Source organism: Megascapheus bottae, chromosome 2 (genome assembly GCF_031878675.1).
Source record: "Megascapheus bottae isolate mThoBot1 chromosome 2, mThoBot2.hap1, whole genome shotgun sequence".
Classification (NCBI taxonomy): domain Eukaryota; kingdom Metazoa; phylum Chordata; class Mammalia; order Rodentia; family Geomyidae; genus Megascapheus; species Megascapheus bottae.
Genome location: NC_143510.1, coordinates 4,316,203 through 4,336,444, shown reverse-complemented (window position 1 = coordinate 4,336,444; position 20,242 = coordinate 4,316,203).

The window sequence follows — 20,242 nt, the reverse complement described above, 5'->3', positions numbered from 1 at the left end:
GAGAAGACACACAAGATGCTTCTGAACAAGCCACCCCTGCAGATGCTCATGCTGATCACAAGCAATGTCTCCTGTGAGCTGAGTAATAAGATGGGTTTCACTCTGCCAATTAAATGAATCGCTATTTTCTTGTCATTTTTTAAAAGTGCAACTCTTGCTTCATGCTGCTTAAGTTATCAGATGAATGCTTAAAAAAACAAAATCGCAGACGTTTTAATACAAAAAAAACCCTCTTCACTTACAATAGTCAACTGAGAACATTTTACTTTTATGTCATATTTTTTTTCAAGTTTACAAGAGGTTTCAAACTTACTGGAAGGTAATGATCGTAGCAAATAATCCTACTGATGAGGATCAAATGGGCTGTGGTCAGTTTTTGTCCTAAGCAGTATATGAATATGAAGCCACCAAATTTGCTCAACAACGCTTTGAGCAATTTGTTTTGCAGCTGAGACCATGGGGCCCAAGGCTACACAGGTAACTTCAGGCTGGACTCTTCATCCATTCTTCATATCCACACTGAGCAAAGTGAACATAGCCTTTTAAGCCAGATACATTTTAGAAACCTGGCGTGCTTTTTCCAGATCCTGTTCTTCCCTGGATGGCAGCAAGTTTACAAAGAGGACAGAGGTAGTTGATTACTCTTTTTAGATTCACTGTGATCCTTTTGCCCTTTGCAGTTCATTTGTGAAGACAACAGGCATACTTTTGGCATGGCATTGAACTATAAATTCAACTTAGAAATCTTAAATGTAATCCCTATAATGACCACAAATGTATCTATAGAATGAGTAGAAAAGGAAATGAGAAGGGAATTTGAATGTCCCATGATTTAAAAAAATTAAAAACAAAAGAAGATGGCAATGCAAGAAATGGGACAAAAAGATCAAAGAATTAGCTAATTGTTACTAAAGTATGTGCTCCAATCAACTGGCAAAGATTGGTAATGGTGACTATTTCTGACTTCCTGTGCTGTTCACAAAAGACATAAGAACCATAAACACAAATAGATTAAGAGTGGAAGGATGGAGGAGGTGTCCATGCTATCAGCAACCAAAAGAAAGCTGTTTATACCAGTTTATAGAGCACATTTCCACATGTATGTGTCGTGTGTGTGTCACAGCCTGGGCTCTGTCCCTGAGCATTTGTGTTCAAGGCTAACGCTCCACCACCTGAGCCCCAGCTCCACTTTTGGCTTCTTGGTGTTTAATTGCAGATAAAGTGCCATGGAATCTCCTGCCTCTGTTGCTATTAAACCACAATCCTCCCATCTCGGCCTCCTGGTAGCTAGGATTCGAGGTGTGAGCCACCGTGCACAGCTCAGGCTCCTATTTTCTAATGTGATTCCTGTTTTCATATCATCCTTATAGGGTGTGAGACTTCCGGGCCCTGATGCTCCGGAAACGCGTGCAGGACTTTGGACCCCTTGGCCACCGTAGCCCTGGTTACCTCAGTGCCTGCTGGCCTCAGTGCCATCGTGGACTCCGACGCCTCTGGAGATGAAGCTGCCGCCATGGTCATAGTCACTGCCAACTCGCGACTCTGCTCTCACTGGTGAGGACACAGACAGGGAGAGCCATGGGCGGGAACCTGAGCAGAAATGATGGAGGCCATCCTTTCCAAACCAGGAAGTCTTGGGCTGAGGCCCTACTAGTCCACCACGCTGCTGGGGGGTGGGGAGAGAGTGGGAGAGGAGAGACAGGTGCAGCACTTCCGGTCCTGCGCAGTGGCACCGGTCCCGCCCTGTGGAGCCAGATAGAAGTAGAGGAGCAGTGGCTTCTGTTTAGTGTGGAAGCTTCATAGGTGACCGGGAAGCGTTGACCTGACAGGACGAGACTGCTTGTGTCTGCTGAGCAGCCTGCTGGCACATCATTTTCCCGGCTGCTCATCTGAGAGCAGAGCGGAGTCCTTTCCTCAGGTGGTGCAGGTGCCGGGGAGAGGCCTCTCTCCCCTGTCCACAGCTCCCGTCCAGGCCCCAGTCCAGAAGCAACGCGGCCTCAGGAACCTGAAGCCCTAATGAGTCCAGAGACCTGCACCACCCAGCCTCACCTCCTCACACCGGGCCCCTGGTCCAGTCTGGTGCTCTCCATCCTCCCAGTTCCAAGTCACAACCACATTTCCGAAGATCACCAGTCTGCCATGGCCAGATATGGTAGAGACAGACGTTGAGAGGACCTACAGAGATCTGGAGGTGAGTGATCCCCGCCTCAGTGGCCATCCCTGTCACATATGCAGTGGACAAAGCATCATGCCACAAACTTGTATGTACTTTAATTTATCAAGACAGTAGGAAACAAGACCCAAATGAACTGAGTTGGGCAGTAATTTTAACTAGTCAAGGAGTTTATCGTCTAAAGGCTGAGTTCGTGCAACGACAATCAGTTATTAATGCATTTGTTTCACTGTAATACAATGATAAAAGGAAAGATTTGTTTTTGTCCCTCAGAAATTATATTTTGATGAAGAAGGATTCAAGAAATATCTATATAGATAAGCAAATCATTATAGGTTGCAATAATTGCAAAAAGGGAAAAGAAATAGGGTACTCTAAAAGAAGGGACAGATATCTTAAAAGCAGTGTAGACAATTCAATCTTATGAGGTGTAGAACATAAGAAGAGAAAGAACTTCAGTGATGTGTTTCCTAATAAAGGGAATGAGACGAATTTGTCAGGGTTTCATAGGGCTGAATGAAGTAAGAAATATAAAAGTGATTATATGTTGTGAGTCCTGGGGCCTGAACTCAGGGCTTGGCTTTTCTGTTCAAGACTAGTGGTCTACCAGCTCTACCACTTGAGCTACAGCTCCTCTGGTTGGTTGAAGATGGGACTCTGATGGACTTTCCTGCTAGGCCTGGCTTTGAACCTTGATTCCAGAGCTCAGCCTCCTGAGTAGCTAGGATTACAGGCAGGAGCCACAGATTGCCATCAAGTCATGTAATTTTAAAGTAAACGGTCACAAAATAATTCTGGTTAGAGTTCCTTAGTACACATTTGTGGACAAATAATGTTGTGGTGGGGTTTGAAAGGTGACTATTCCTTTGCTAGCTAATAGAATGCTGAGTAAGAGTGAAATTAAATTTCAGGTCCACACAGTGATGGGTCATTACTATGCAGAAGCAAGGGGAGTTAGGAAATGTAGAGAGACAAAATCAATACAAATGGCAGATGAGCTCTATTTCTAGTAGAACAGGAAGACGTTTCTATTCTGTCATTGAGGGAGGGAGAAATCATTCTACCCAGTTTTGAAAAGAAATATGTAACTGCCTCTTTTAATATATAAGGGACAGAAATTTATTTCTCACAGTCCAAGGCACCATCATATGTCATCTGATGTCAATCTTCTTGCTGTATCCTCAAGTGTCAGAAGGCAGAAAGGGCATCCAAACTTTGGATGTATTTGTCTCTGTTGTTGTTGTTTTGGTGAATATTAAGGATTTCCTTAAAACCTTTCCCAGACCATCCACAAAATCATAGATCAGGTTAGACTTCAATTCTATCCACTTCTTCATTGAAGGAATGGAAACAAAAATTTTCCCTAATAATCAATTGTTTAGGTAGAGTAGGAAATAGGAGAGAGTATCTATGATGAATAGTGTTTGTTTTTTAAACAACAAAATGTGCACTTTGCTGTGTACTGGTGTCTCAGGCCTGTAATCCTAGCTACTCAAGAGGCTGAGATCTGAGGATCACAGTTCCAAGCCAGCCCAGGCATTAAAGTCTGTGAGACTCTTATCTCCAATTAGCCACCAGAAAACCAGAAGTGGTGCTATGGCTCAGGTAGTAGAGTGCTAGCCTTTAGCTGAAGAACTCAGGGACAATAGCTAGGCCCAGAGTTCAAGCCCAACACCCAACAGAAAAAACATAAAAGTACAATTTATGGTATCTTAAAATTGTTACATGTTTAATGATGTTCCTTTTAAAAAATGTAATTTATCAGTGGTTCTATGGAAAATCAAAGTGTACAGGTGCTTGTGTCTACGCTTAATTGGATTTTACAAAAAAAATAAATGCTGAAAGTAAGGGAAGTTTCTTCTGCACCTGTAAGGATGGCAGGAAAATAAACATGAAGCTGCTTTCAAATAGTTGAATGTCACTAACTTTGTTTTTAAACATTCTGTAGATAGCAGTTTGTGTGTGTGCCCCACTGGGGCTCCAATGCAGGGCCTAGCCTAGTACTTTCACTCTGAAGGCTGAAACTCTGCCACTTGTGCCACAGGTCCACTTCCATAGATTGGAGTTTAAATGGATGGGCTTTGGGGCTCAGTAGAATGCCTTTAGTATCCAACAGGACTTTATTTACATTTGTATCCCTTGCTTTGATCAGATTATTAAAGGCCTTCAGTGTTTCTGAGCTAGATCTATCATTCATATGTGTGGATGCAAAACACCTGCCTTCGATATTGAGGATGTGGCATCCTTCAAAAACTGGACATTGAACATCAGCGTACTTCCTTTGTAACACCCCAATATAACTTCCATATTCACAGACACTGGGCATTACATAATTCCAAATAAGATTAAAAAGGATTGCTTTCCAAAGCTTTCATTGTTTCATTTCAGGGAATTTGTTTCATGATGATAGAATGATCTACTTACAGAGACTGGATAGATAGGACTGCGAATCTCAATTTGATAGGTGAATAGTCTTTTGAGGGGAAAGCAGGCAAACAGAAAAAATAGCCAAAAGAAGATACCAACTTAACATATATAAATCTAAGGTTCAGAAGTTCAAGCAGTTCTAGAAGATTAGAGATTAGAGATTGTGGGAGTACATGTATGGATAAAGATGGATATTGTTAGAAATTGCGTTGCTATCCCAGTGGCTCACACATGTGAAATCCTACTTACCCAGGAGAACAAGAAGATCATTTTTCAAGGCCAGCCTAGGAAGAAAAAACAAAGAATTAACCATCAAAACCAGCTTGAGGCATGATTCCAGTGGCATAGCACCACCCTAGCAAGGGGGAGGCCTTTGGTTCAAACCCCAGTGCAGCTCAGAGAAAATGGGGAAATGGAGGATGAAAGTGCTAGGTAATAGAATTTGAAAACCTAAATCTGAGAAATTGGGATACAGCTCACTGGGAGTTGCCTAATATGTAGTTCTGAGCAATGATACTAAAGAGCAATGAAGCTGGCAGATGTTTAGCATCTGCAGTGCTCAAGAAAGCATTAAATAAAAGCAGTTGAACAGCAGACATTGTGGCATGCCTCTCTAGTCCCAGGTACTGGAGAAGCAGGAGCATCCATTCACACAGGAGCTTGAGGCCAGCCTGAGAAAGTTGTGGATGGGGAGATAGGAGAGAAAAACTGGGAAAGAGTAGGTAAAGGAGTGATATTGTCCAAAAAGAAGTATACTTTTAACTGACTTACGAAACTGTAACCACTTTGTACACACCCTTTATAATAACAATTAAAACTTAAATGAAAAAGGAAATATAACAAGGCCCCATTTACAAAACAGGAACAACACCTGAATGTTCTAGGGAAGAAACAGGCACAGCTATCCAGCATCCCTGTGAGGAATACCACTGTCTGGTAGGAGAGAGACCTGGGTAATAATCATGAATTGTTATTAAAGAGAAAGTTACCATTATTAGTCAACAACCTATTTCCTCAAAATAAATTACAAATTTTGTGAAAAGATAAAAGAAACATACCAATATCAGCAAAAGACAGCATAGTTGTTGGGCCTTCAAAGACTTACTAAATGAGTAAATAATATATTGAGAATATAATATAAGCAAAGAACTTCAACAGTGTTTTTGTACTGAATAATAGTTTTCAGAAAAAAATGCCCTATACAGTTTTAATTCAAATATTCAAATACTCATGTAGAGGTTTTTATAGTGAGAATGACCTTTAATATGTTTTGTGTGTGTGTGTGTGTGTGTGTGTGTGTGCGTGCATGTATGTGTGTGTGGTTGTGATTGTGACTGTGTCTGGGACTGTCCTGCAGCTTGAACTCAGAGCCTGGACACTGTCCTTGTCCTTCTCTCCTCAGAGCTAGTGCTCTACCACTTGAGCCAGAGCTCTACTTCTGACTCTTTGGTGGATAAGAGTTTCAAGTACTTTCCTGTCCCCAGCTGGCCTTAAAAGATGACCCTCATGCACTATTCACAATAGCCAGGCAATGGAAACAATCCAGGTGCCCTACTGCAGATGAATGGATACAGAAAATGTGGTATATATACAATGGAATTCTACATAGCCAACAGACAAGATAAAATAATGGCATTTGCAGGGAAGTGGATGAATCTAGAGCAAATCATGTTGAGTGAGACAAGTCAAGACCAAAGAACAAAAGGTACATGGTATCCTTAATATGTGGCTATTAGATCCAAACAGTGCAAGAGTGAGGACTCAATATTTGTATACCCAATGATATGGACATAGTACGGGAAATATAGACACAACTACATAGACATAAAAACTTATGACTCTATAGACATGTTTTATGATTAATACATATCCAAGATATACAAACCTTTAGTCTAATTTTGATTATGTTCTAAAAATTAAGAGCCTGTGATTATATATAGAGATTCCCTTCGTGAATACTTATTTGTTAAACACATCATTTGAAATATGATGTAAAAATCAATGTTAATAAATTCTTTAATAAAAAAGATGACCCTCAATTCTCATCCTCCTGAGTAACTAGGTTTATGTGAGTCAGCTACCAATACCCAGTGTTTTTAAAAATTTTTAAGTTTCTATTACTTTATTAAAATAGTAAGAGGTTGGCCCAGAAATTTGGCTTAGGTGTTTGGCCTTAGAGTTTAGCCTAGGGTGAGGTCCACCAGTTGTCCCTCTGAGGCTTGTGGTTCACTAGTTATCTGGAGATGTTATGAGGTTGACCAGTTATGCCTAGTTTTTTATACACTTTTAAGTATTACTTTAAAACACTGGGGATGTAACTCAGTAGTAGAGGGTATGCTTTCCATGTGCCAGGTCTTGGGTTTGCTCTCTACCACCAGAAAAAGTTCATAACACATTAGAAGTTTTCAAAAGAAATTGAGAACATTTAGAACTTAACAGGAATTCTCTGTCACGTCTTGATTCTTGCATAAGAACTTTCCTTAATTTCATTCACAATAGCCTGGAATCAGAGTAATCTTTTACCAAACATAGCCTATCACTCATCTTTGGTTAAAGATAGACTATTACATGCCAAGGAAAAGATTAAGAGGAAAAAAGGTAGTAGTAAATGTAAACAAGGCTATCAACTCAAGGGGGATAGAGAATTGTTACAGGTGAATGGTGTACTGAACCTGGGATATAGAAACCACTTCTTTCTTTTTTTTGCCAGTCTTGGTGCTTGAATTCAGGGCCTGGGCACTCACTGTCCTTGGGATTTCTCAAGGCTAGGACTCTATCACTTGAGTCACAGTACCACTTCTGGCTTTTTCTGTATATGTGATACTAAGGAAAGAACCCAGGGCTTCCTGAATGCTAGGCAAGCAGTTTGTCACTAGGCCACACTCCCAGCCTAGAAATCATTTCTTTAGGAAAAATCGTAATAGTATTTTTGGATTACCCCAGTCCCAACTCATTGGATTTAATGAATTCTAGAATGAGCTACAAACCTTGGAGGCCCCAGTAAAGTCCACCCCTCATTCGAGTTTACACATCGAGCATAAGTAGGTGGCTAGATGTGCAATAGAATGGTGGCACTGTCACACTCATCATGCTTGATCCAGGGGAGACTGACAATGAAAAAAAAAAAAGGACAGCATCATTCCAACATCTCTTCAAAGCTCCCAACTTCATTTATAAGCTGAAATTAAAAGGGCATTGACTTTGGAATTAACCACTTCATGTATAGTTTCTGATTGCATTATTTGGCATACTATTTTGTCCTTTCATTTTTAATTTCTCCATAACAATAGAGGTTATGCTGTCTTGATGGAGTTCTTATGAAGATTAAGTTAGAAAATACAAGAAAAGCTCAGGGAATGTTGACCCTGCATCTTCTTATGTGTGTTTCCTGTAGTTTGCCCCTTTTTCCTGTTTTAGTTTTCTCTCACTGTCTAGATCATTTGCTGTCGGTTCCTATTGGCTCTTTTGTTTCTTTCAGTGACTCTTTGGGTAACAAGTAGGATTCTTGTGTGTGTGTGTGTGTGTGTGTGTGTGTGTGTGTGTGTGTGTGTGTGTGTGTGTATGTGGGCCATGGGGCTTGAACTCAGTCTGGGCACTATCTCTGAGCTCTTCAGCTCAAACTCCACTTCCCAAGGATTCTTTTATTCCTTCTAACTTACTGCCACTAGAGGGCGACACGAGATGCAGCATTACTCACCTGATCACACTGGAAACTGGAAGATGGGACCACATTACCTGGGTGGAATCAGTCATTCAAAATTGAAGGGACCTTAGAAACACTGCCAGAACTTCTTGTTTTAAAAACTGGAATGATAGACGGTTAAATACAATCATGCAGTAAACTCATATGTTGAACTGAAACTTATTTGTTTTTTTTTCATTTCTTTTTTTTATTATAATTAGTAAAAGGGTTACATGATATTTGCCAGATAGAAGGTGCATTAATTCACATACATTACTGAAACTTATTTGTATAACTAATTTTCAAAGGTTTATTTAAAAACAAGCATGTAGGCCTGCTGCGGTGGCTCATGCCTAGAATGCTTGGTACATAGGAGTCTGAAATCTGAGGATCATACTAGCTTTGGTAGGAAAGTGCCCAAGACCCTTACCTCCAAGTAACCAGCCAAGAGCCAGAAAGGGTGCTGTAGCTCAAGTGGTAAAGCACTGGCAATGAGCAAAGAAGGTTAGGAATTGCATCTTGTTACTGTGTTCAAGCCGCAGGACTGGCATACATATGCACACAGAAAGCAGGTAAAAATGTTTTCTAAATCACTGTCTATTCTTTTCAAGTCTATACTTAAAAATAGATTTTATTTTCTCACCCATGATGTGTTTGTTTTTAAAAAAGATATATAACAGCAAATGACTCTTTTTTTAAAACAAGGATTAATTGTGAATATTGTAAAATCAAAATGAAATTTACATAGTCATTAAAATGGAAATACTTTAGGCACATTCTTATTTGTACCTTAACTGTCAACAAATTGAATGTTGTCTGCACTTAGTTCTCTGAGCTACTTTAAACATTCAATGACTTAACTTTAAACAACCATATGTTCTAAAGTATATAAACATTATACACAAAAAGTACATTTACCTATGAATAACTAGAAACTGTGGAATAGCAATATTTTATAGGACCAAAAGTAGATATATTTATTGTAAACATTTCAAATCGACTTGTAGCACCCGATTCAGAAAGAACCCTTTATATTGATTCAGTTCCCTTTTACATAGATTGTGTGTGCTGGGGAATTTTTATAAGTTTCCTGCTCCTCTTTGCTTCTTGCACTGTTGCCTCATTTGAGCAACGCTGCTGTGATTCCCCTGGGAACATCCCCACTCCACTGCAGACAGTTACACCTCTGCAGTGCTGCTGCTGTGACAGAGCTGTCTGTGCCCTAGATAACCAAGAGACAATGGAACTGCCAGGCCAGCACTCTAACATCTCACCACTTCAAAAACGTTCTGTTCTATTCTCATGTTCAAGTTACACTTTGAGAAAGGCCCATACAATGTGATTTAAGATCCTTAATATTATTAAGACCCGTGTGTGTGTGTGTGTGTGTGTGTGTGTGTGTGTGTGTGTGTGTGTGTGTGCTGGTTCTGGGGCTTGAGTTTAGCATCTGGGCACTTTCCTTAAACTTTATGTGAAGGCTAGCATTCTACCACTTGAGCCATATCTCCATGTCCAGCTTTGAGTGGTTCACGGGAGATAAAGGTTTCATGAACTTTGCTATCTAGCTGGCTTTGAACCATGTCGTTAGATCTCAGGCTACGGAGTAGCTAGGATGTCAGGAGTGAACCTAATGTGTGTGTGTGTGTGTGTGTGTAACCAGTGGTGAGGAACAGGTGTTGGTCAATACAGTTTGGGGTAATAGTATTAAGTGAAAATGGTCAATAAAATTATAATGGTGGTACATACACATCCTAGTGTTTGCAAGGTTGAAGCAGGAGGATCAGCAACTTTAGACCAGCCTTGTCTACATAGGGAATCCGTCTCTTAGGAAACAAGTGACCTCCATCACACCCCCCACATACAGGTTGCAACAAACCCCAATTTTTCATCTCATTACAAAGAAAACTTCATTAGACCCAGGTTTCAGAGTTCCCTGGGAAATGGAAAGTCCCCTGAGAAGGTGAAAGAGAAGAGGAAGGAAGAATACAGACAGCATGAAGAAGTCCTAGGTCTCCAGGACCTGCATCCTCTCTTGGCAAATGCCACCAACTCATGTTAGCATTGTTCTGTCTCCTCTCAAGTCCCCTGCTTCTTCTCATGTCCTCTTTCTCCGTGCAGGTTGTGAGGAAGACTTAGCCATGAAGTAGACACTCCACAGGTGTTAGAGCCCTTGGCAGGTCTAGATAGTGGTTCAGTTTTTGAATGGCCATCTTCCAGGCAACTTCCCCTTTAGGAACCAGGAGGAAGTGTTGGAACGGCCAAGAGGCCAGCGTGCCACCTAGCATTTGGGAAGAAGAACAGTTATCTCAGGTATATGTATGTGACTCTTTGTCTCTTTCCTCTGCTAATATCTCATTTCTTTACTCACTCATTCTGTGATTTATTCCACAAATGTATAATAAGTAAATAATACTCATAAGACACTGTGATTTTTGTCCTCTCTCCACTTAGGATTAGGATCTATAAACCCCAAACGACATTCCATTCAGAATTATTCTTCCTTCTTCCAGAACCTAATGCAAGGCAGTTGTCTTCTAAGGGATACTGATAAGATTTCATTTATATACTTTATTCTAATATGTGCATGATTACTGTAACCATATGCCAAGCTTTCTCCTTAACACTTTATAAAAGTAACCTGCTATGGGCTAAGCACTGCTGTTACCTACTAAATCTGGCTGCAGTGAGCTAAGTATTTCTAGTATCTCTGCACTGAAACTAGGAAAAAGCTAAACCAGGGTAGCAGCTTTGGCTCACACTTGTGTTCTTCACTACTCAGGAGGCTGAGGTTTTGAGGATCATCGTTCAAAATCATAGTGTCTGAGAGACTTCACTTTCAGAATAACGATCAAAAGATGAGCTGGAAGCATAGTTCAAAGTGGTAGAGCACCCACATGTGAAGCACTGAGATTAAACTGAAGTATGACAGAAAAGAAAAGAGAAACCTAAGGTAGAGGGGTAAGGTACGGCACAGTTGAGAAGGCAGCATTCCTAGAAGCACTCCTCCTCCAGGGCCTGTTTTATAGTGAGTGTGCAAGCCTACATGTGAGGTATGGGGTAGAGGTGCTGCATTTCTTATGTGTTGTATTACTCACTGAGATTGCCTTTTCAATTTGGATTGACCATATTGTTCTTAGCATCAGGACTCAATTGTCATTAGGCTTATTCTGTTAGTACTGAATTTCATACATATCCATTAATAAAACAAAAATAATTCTGGCAAAGTGGCTTTCCTCTATAATCCCAGCTACTCAGGAGGTAAGGTAGGAGATAAGGTGCACCCTAGCTCTAGGCAAATTCAGGAGACCCTTACTTTGTGGAATTGCTTTAGTACGTGTACCCTAATGTTACTTGTGTTATTGTTCACAATAAGCAAGGCATGGAATGAGTGTATCTGTTAATATATTTATATATACATGGGTTTAAACCATTATATATACACACACAAATCCATATATATGGATATATATATAAGCTATGTGTAACCACCAGAAAATACACATGTACATTTATGTTTGCTTTATGTCATATATAATGATATAATACATATAACATGTATTATGTTAATTACATATATGTATAATATCTATGCACACAAAGAAAGAAATATTTTTTATTGTTAAATGCAAGGACATCTTACCGTTGACAATAGTGTAGCTGAACCTGGAAGGCTGTTTTTTTTAAACATTTTTTCATATATTTTTTATTGTAATAAATAGAAGGGTTGCATTATGTTCACCAGATAGAAAGTGCATTACTTCACAAACATTGATACCCTTTCTCATGTATAGGCCCCCATTTCCCTCCCCCCAACCTCACCCCTCATTTTGTTTTTCCCTTCCCTAACCAATTTCAAATAACAAAGTAAGCTATATACAATATATCAAATAACAAGGTAAAAATACTGTAACAATATGAGATAACCAAGGGACAACAAAAGAGATGAGAGATAACATAGTATGTTAAGGACAACAATCATTCAGTACATGGCTTTTGTTTCTATATCCTGAAGGTCCTTTCATTTAGCCTCATCCTATATAGCCTTATGTGTCTAGATTTTGCTCTATTATAAATCTCTGCTAGGAGAGCCCAAGGTTTCTACTGATTATGACAAATGAGGGATACCGTTGGGCCTATGTTCCTTGGAGTCTGGCTTGCTTCACTTACTATGACTTTTTCTAAGTCTTTCCATTTCCTTACAAATGGGGCGATGTCATTGTTTCTGACAGCAGCATGGTATTGTTTATTTGTATGATTTACCTAGAATTTAATATGAGGAGATTTCTTTAACAAGTCCTCTAGGTGCAAATTTGAAGATTCACTTGTTGTCCATTCACATATTTGCTCATTTAATTTTAATTCAGGTACTGGGCTCATTCCTGAGGATGTGAAACAGGACAAGGCCACTACATTCCCTTTTGTGGAGTTTACATGCCATTTTCTCTCCCCCTTCATCCCAATGGAGAGAATAAGCTGAGCAAATTTTGAGATTATTTCTGTTGAGGTTGATGAGAATTTGTTAATTAGATATGAATCGAGGGGACTTCTTTGAGTATGTGTGGATGAACTCAGGGCCTATGTACTGTCTCTGTTAATTTTTCTGCTCAAGTCTAGAGCTCTATCACCAGAGCCATAGATCCACTGCTGGATATTTGGTGGTGATATTTGAATTTAAGAGTATCATAGATTTTCTTTCCTCACCTGGTTTCAAATTGTGATCTTCATATCTCAGCCTATTGAGTAGCTAGGATTCCAGGCATTAGTCATCCGTGCCCAGTGCAGCAAGAACGTTGGCCAGTGTATGCAGTGCTGGGAGTTGACTTACAGCAAGGCCCTTGCACATGCTGTGCTAATTCCCTAACCACTTCCTGCCATGGCCTGCCCAGGAGCAGTCTTAAAATTAAGGGAGAGCAAAACCTTTGTGGTCGCCTATTTTCTATGAGTGTCGACACGGAGCACAGCACAGAGAGGCAGCCCGCAGCCCACATGGACGTCTTCTGAAGTTCTGCTGCCTTTCCAGCTCTGGCATGGGTGCTTTCCTCTTGGACACAAAGACAAGTTGAACAATATTTATTTTTCTTACTTTTCTGAATTCTTTTCTCTTTGTTGTACAGTACTGGAGTCTAAACTATAGAGTTTGTGCTTTCTAGGCAAGCACTGTACTTGGTGAAGGAGGTCTCCAGTCCTTTAGACTATATTTCCTTTTTGAGGTAGAGTCTCACTAACTTTGCCTTGGCTGAGGTCAAACCATGATTGCACTGTGTGAATTTCTGATATGGGCAAGCACCGCCCTGCTAGTCTGGTGAATTACTGTCAGAAGGCACTCCCTGTATAGCGTCCACATCTTTATATTTACAATTTCTGTGCTGGAAAGGAAAATATAAGGGAAGACAAATGACTACACTTCCATGGCACTAAACATGGTGTTTTAACTTCTTCAATAGCTGACTTCTAACATATTTGAAAAGTTGAACTACCTCAGTTCTGTTATGTTTTGGGGAGCTTATGCAGAAGCTGAGTCAGGGACAGTCAAGTAAGTGAAAATAATCAGATATGTGCAGAGTATCAGGAGAGATTTCTAACTGAGATATCATGCAGGAGAGAGATATCATGCAGATGTTGGTCTGACTTGGCTTTACAGAGGACAGGAGTCGGCTGTTAGTGGAGCCAGGGAGACCAAAGGCAGTTTTTCCATAGACATGCTGTGCCCTGCCATCGCTGCCCCTTCACTGCCACCTGCACCACTCACAAAACCTCTGCCTCGTGCCATTTACATCAGAAATCCCAAAGATGATTACAGTTTAAAAGACAGAACATTGAGTTATTTGTTTCCTTAGCTGCATTTTAACATGGTTGATATCTTCTCATAAGGAAAACAAACTGTGTTTTTATTTAGTAATATTTGGCAAAACAATAAGCATGCTGCTTCTGAGAAGTGACCCCCTCTTTCATTGTTCTTTGTTTTTTCATGTTTTAGTTTTTTTTGCTGCTGTCCTTGGAGTTTGACCTTTGGGCACTGCTGGGCTACTTTGCCCATGGCTGGCACTCTACACTTGAGTCAGATTTTTTGCTGCTTATTTTGAGATAGAGTCTCTCAGACTTTTCTGCCTGACCTGCTTTCAGGACCTCTATCATCTAGGTCTCATCCTCATGCAGAGCTAGAATTATAGGTTTGAGTCGACAGGAACTGGTTCACTTTTTCACATTCAGCATGTACCCTGTCATGGTGGTTTGTACTTGGTTTTAACTTTGTGTCTTTCCCACAGCTGAACTCTTACTGCTTTAGTCTGCTTTGTACTAATTTGGGACACTGCAGGGTGGGTCTATGACATGGACAGAAGGCCACACGGCACAAGTAAGGAGACTGATGATCTAGTGCCATCTCAGGCCATGTGGAGACCTGAACAATCTTCCTGCGCACTTAAAAGTGCCTGTGGCCAAAGGTGAGGCTAAAGTGAGTAGAGCACTTGCTCACAAGTGAGAATTCCTGAGTACAGACCAGAATATTACCCTCCAAAAGTACTTTGAATTGAAACCTATGAGTTGTTCCTGCATTCTGATGAAGGTCTCCAGATTGCCGGCTTTTCATGAGCAACACACAATATCTATTCACCTGAATTTCTGGTCTCTATTTTATTCTGCCCTTAGTTTCTGGATGTTTGTTTAAAGTCCATTGCTTAGTCCACCTGTGGAACATTTTATTTCTTACAATTTTGAGTTTTAAGTTCATTGTGAAGATGATGTACAGAGGGGTTACAGTGATATAAGTCAGGTAATGAGGATATTTCCTTTTTTTTTTTTTGCCAGTCCTATGGCGTGAACTCGGGTCATGAGCACTGTCCTTGGGCTTTCTCAATGCTATTGCTGTATCACCTGAGCCACAGCACCACTTCTGGCTTTTTCTATGAATGTGGTACCAGGGAATTGAACCCAGGGCTTCATGCTAGGCAAGTACTCTACCACTAGGCCATGCTCCTGGCCCTTCCCTTGGCTTTTTTTCCTCAAGGCTAGACCTTTATTATTTGAGCCACTGTTCCACTTTCTGCTTTTTGGTTTAGTTAATTGGAGATAAGAAGGCCCCAGAGGTTTCTGCTTTGGGATAGCTTTGAACCATGATTTCCTGCTCTCAGTTTCCTGGGTATCTAGGATTACAGGTAGGAGCCCCCATATCAAGCTCACTGGAGTTTATTTAATGATGGAGTCACCCTCTATCTTCCTGCCTTTACTTCCTTCCTACTTCAGCTGTGATTATAGAAATAAATCACCATATGGTATTTCAGTCTGTGTATCATTTTATTATTACGATTTAATTTTATATTTCTTCCCTGTTCAGGTGCAGCTGGTATCTATTTGTGATTGGCTTTCCTGAAGACCTGAACCACAGTCTAATGACATGGACCAAGTGCTGCTGGAGACTGAGGACTGCTGGAAGAATGGCACGAAGCAGGTAAGAACTTGCCCATGGAGGGTTCTAGTGGGCACCTGAGGATCCTTCACAAAGGTGACAGGTCAGGAGCCACAGCTTGGCACCTCAAAGGGAATTTCACACTCCCATAACTGGTACATGAATTGCATGTGAGAGGCATCTTCACAGAGAGCATCTGAGGGGTCCTTGCTCTTCCATCGATGTTCCAGGGTCCTATGTAGTCCCTGTCCATAAAGACAAGGCACAGGGGAGCTTTAACCTCCGTGAATGAAACTGAAATCTCATATTCTAAAACTAATTCCATGATGTAGGCTTTAAAAAATCTTGCCTGGATATTAGTTTTGAGTGTAAGTTTTGTGCTAAAAATGGCATGTGATTAGTTAACATAGATTAAATTGCCAATGTGGATTAACATGAGTACATTTAATTAAACAATGGCAAGTTTTTAAAAATTCCTTAATTTATTGTGTTCTTCCACCTGCCACGTTATAGTTATATTTTAATTGTAATGTATAGGGAGGTTACAGTTATATTCACCAGACAGAAGGTGCATGATTTCTCACACATTGATACCCCTTCTCATGTTTTTGTCCCCATTTCTCTCCCCCCAATCATCCCCTCCCAATCATCTTGTTTTCCCCCCTTCCCTTTCCTCCTTCAAATAAACAAATGTGTATTCAAGATACAAGGTAATAAAGTCAGATACTGTAACAATATGAGATTTACCAGAGGGCAACAAAGGAGAAGAGAAATACTACATCGTACAATATAAAGCTCTTGTTTCCATATCTTAGAGATCCTTTCTTTTTTTTTCTTTTTTTTCTTGTAATTAGTAAAAGGGTTTTAGAGATCCTTTCATTTAGCCTCATCCTATATGACCTTATGTATCTAGGTTTTGCAATATTGTAATCCTCTTCTAGGAGAGTCCTAGATGTGTACTAATTATTACAGATGAGGGAAACCATAGAGCCTACATTCCTTTGGGTCTGACTTACTTCACTTCGTATGATTTTTTTCCAAGTGTTTCCATATTCTTACAAATGGGGCAATGTCATTTTTTTTTTCTGATGGAAGCATAGAATTCCATTGTATATTAGTACCACATCTTCTTGATCCAGTCATCTACTTAGGGGCATCTGGGTTGGTTCCATATCTTGACTATGGTAAATAGTGCTGCAATGAACATCATTTTGTTAGTGACTTTTGTATGTACTTGTTTCTGGAGGAAAGAGTAGATGCCAAGGAGTGGAATTGCTGGGTCATGTGGGAGCTCTATGTTTAGTCTTTTGAGGAACTGCCATACTGCTTTCCATAGTGGTTGAACAAGTTTACACTCCCCCAACAGTGTAGTAGTGATCCCCCCTGGCCACATCCCCGCCAGCATCTGTTGTTATTAGATTTCTTGATTATGGCCATTCTAACTGGAGTGAGGTGGAATTTTAGAGTTGTTTTGCTTTGCATTTCTTTTATGGCCAGAGATGTTGAGTATTTCTTCATGTGTCTATAGGCCATTGTTATTTTCCCTTCAGAGAAGTCTCTCTTTAAGTCTTTGGCCCATCTTTTAATGGGATGGTTGTTTCTTTGGAGATTAGTTTTGGAGTGATTCAATTTTTTTAGCTGTAGATATATTTTAGATATGAGACCTTTGTCTGTTGTATGGTTAGTGAAGATCTCCCACTCTATGGGCTTTCTATTTAACTTGCTAGCTATACAGAAGCTCTGCGGTTTTATGCAGCCCCATTTCTTCAAACTTTTTAAAATTTGTTGTGTTTCTGGGTCTTTATTAAGAAATTTTCGACCTGTGCCAAGGAGACCTAGTGTATCTCCTATTCCTTTTTGTAAAGTTTTCAGCATATGGGCTTTTATAAACTCCATGTCTTTGGTCCATTTGGAATTAATCCTGGTGCAGGGTAACATAGAAGGATCCAACTTTAGTTTTCTCAGATGCTTAATCAGTTCTGCCAGTACCACTTGCTGAAGAGGCTATCTTTGTTCCATTCTATTTTTTGGCTCCCTTATCAAAGATTAGGTTAAACAATGGCAAGTTTTTTTAACATAATCATAGGAACAGGAGCAGCCATTCCCGAAATTTTACCTGTGTTTAACAGTGGAGATAATGTAATAGAGATGTTCTCTGTTATTGCTGCTTGTTTAATGTGGAGGTAATGCTCACTCCCCCCTTCAGATCTGCCTTCACTTTATGTAGAGTGAAGTTTGCACCACCATGTGCACACTTACATATTTACTATTGGTGTTGTTACTGTTTTATGGGTTGAAGTTTGTAAACATAGGGATGTTATAAAAATCATGAGTTCAATGTTGAGTAAATTCATTCTGAATGACTAGTAAAAAGAGAATGATGAAATACATTCAAGACAAACTCCTGCCTCATAGATAAAACAGGAACACCAGGAATAGAGGCAGCACAGAGCTGCTTCTCATGTTGTGGGCAAGCTGGTCACTGAATACCCGGGGGGGAGGGTGATGTAGGGGGATTGTAAGGTCTGCTCATGTGGACTATTTTGTAAAAGGTTCCCTGAGAGAACCCTGATTTTAATATCGACTAACTCTGTCTGATGAATGAATTCAACCTCATTTCCTGGAGAAAATACTCCCAGGAGGAGAAATGATTCTGTGGTGGGAAGGAATTTGAATTTTTTTCATATGGTATTATTATACGGCACGAGTAAATATGAATGTCATGGATCTGCTTTTCATCTGCAGTTAGCCAGCTGTCATCACAGAAGTGGGAAAGTTTTCCAGGAAACTTAGGAAGCCTTAGAAAGTTTGCCTAATGACACAAAAAATGTGGGTCTTCCCATAAAATCTAGGGCTAGTAGTGCTGCTCAAATCCAGCTATACAGGAGTTGACTGTGGGTTAGCATTCTTGGTGAGCTTGTGCAGTTTCTTTCTGTGTTATAGTTCCCTTATCTCCCTTTCCTCATAGAACTTGAAGGCTGAAATGTAGCAATACATGAAGAAAACTCACATTTCAGCTTTAGGTACACTGTAACTGTCAATAATTTGCTGGCTTTGCTTTGTTTATAAAAATCTACTTAAGCAACTCTTGAGAAGTTCAGTTAAGGGAGACAGTAATCAGAGTTTTTCTACTTGAAGTATGTTTGGGAACTTTTCACTGTTCTTCAAAACCAGCACCAAGGATCACTCAGAGTCCACTTAGAAAACCCCTAGTTTATTGCAGCTGTAGTCTTCTCACCAGAGGAGATGCATCTCTCTCTGTGGTCCTTCCGGGGAGTCGACCTGCCAAGGAATAGCCAGTGTGTGGTCCCATGCTGGAGAAAGAGAAATGGGAAAAGACTATATTTCCGTAGTTAATGTTTACTAATTGTTTTTACCTTTGCCACTATTATCCAATCCAGGGGAAAAAAATACTCTACTGGCCAGGCACTAGTGGCTCACTGTAATCATAACTACTCAGAAGGCTAAGATCTGAGAATCACAATTCAAAGCCAGCCCAGGCAGGAAAGTCCATGAAATTCTTAACTCTAATTAACCATCAGAAAACTGGAAGTGGCCCTGTGGCTCAAGTGGTAGAGCGCTAGTCTTGAATTGACCACACCCAGTGTTAAAGCCCCACATGCTAGGCAAGCACTTGACCACTAGACCAAACTTCTGGCCCCCTTGTTAAAATTTTTATTAATTTATACCTCTCTACTTCTAAATGTTTATTTAGAAAAATCTTACTCTTAATATGCCTGCACATTCTTTCAGGATGAACTTTTTCATTTATCCAAAATGAATGGGAAAAGGATGATGAGTTGCATCTCAGTTTCCAATTTTAAAAATTAGAAGTTCAATATCAGCCAAGTCAAGAATTACTCCTGCAATCCTAGTTACAATGAGGCCTTGTCTCAATGATCTCCACTCAGAGTCAGCGAGGGCAGGAAAACTGAGAAACCCTTACCTCTAATTAACCAGGAAAAAGGCTAGAAGAAAAGTGTGAGTCAAGTGGTAGAGTGCCAGCTGTGAACAGAAAAGCTTAGTGACAGTTCAAGGCCTTGCTGTCACACCGCACTATGAGCACAAAAGAGAAGAAAAAAAATGGAGATTGTAAGTGGAGTCAAGTGAGAAAATGGCAACAGAATCATTTCCCCAGAGACTGACAGCTGTACTGAAGAAAAAATTAATGTGTCCAATAATAAAGTAAATTTGTATTAGATATATATATATTTATACATTTTGTTTAGGTGTACTGGAGATTTAACAGGGGATAAACAGACTTCAGTAATGGAGTCATTACTCCATTCAAATGCAGTCATTTTGTGTTTTTTTTTTCTCACGTAGCTTCTCATTCTTCCATGTTGGCCTTGGAGAGTGATCTTCTTGCGTATGCCTCCTGGGTAAGAATTGCAGTCGTATTCCAGCACACACATTATACTATGATATTTTGTGTGCTAGTCCTGGGACTTGAACATAGGGCCTGGGCACTGTGCTTGAGCTTATTTTCATCAAAGCTAGCACTATAGCACTTGATATACAGGTTCACTTGAAGTCTTTTGTTAGTTTATTGACC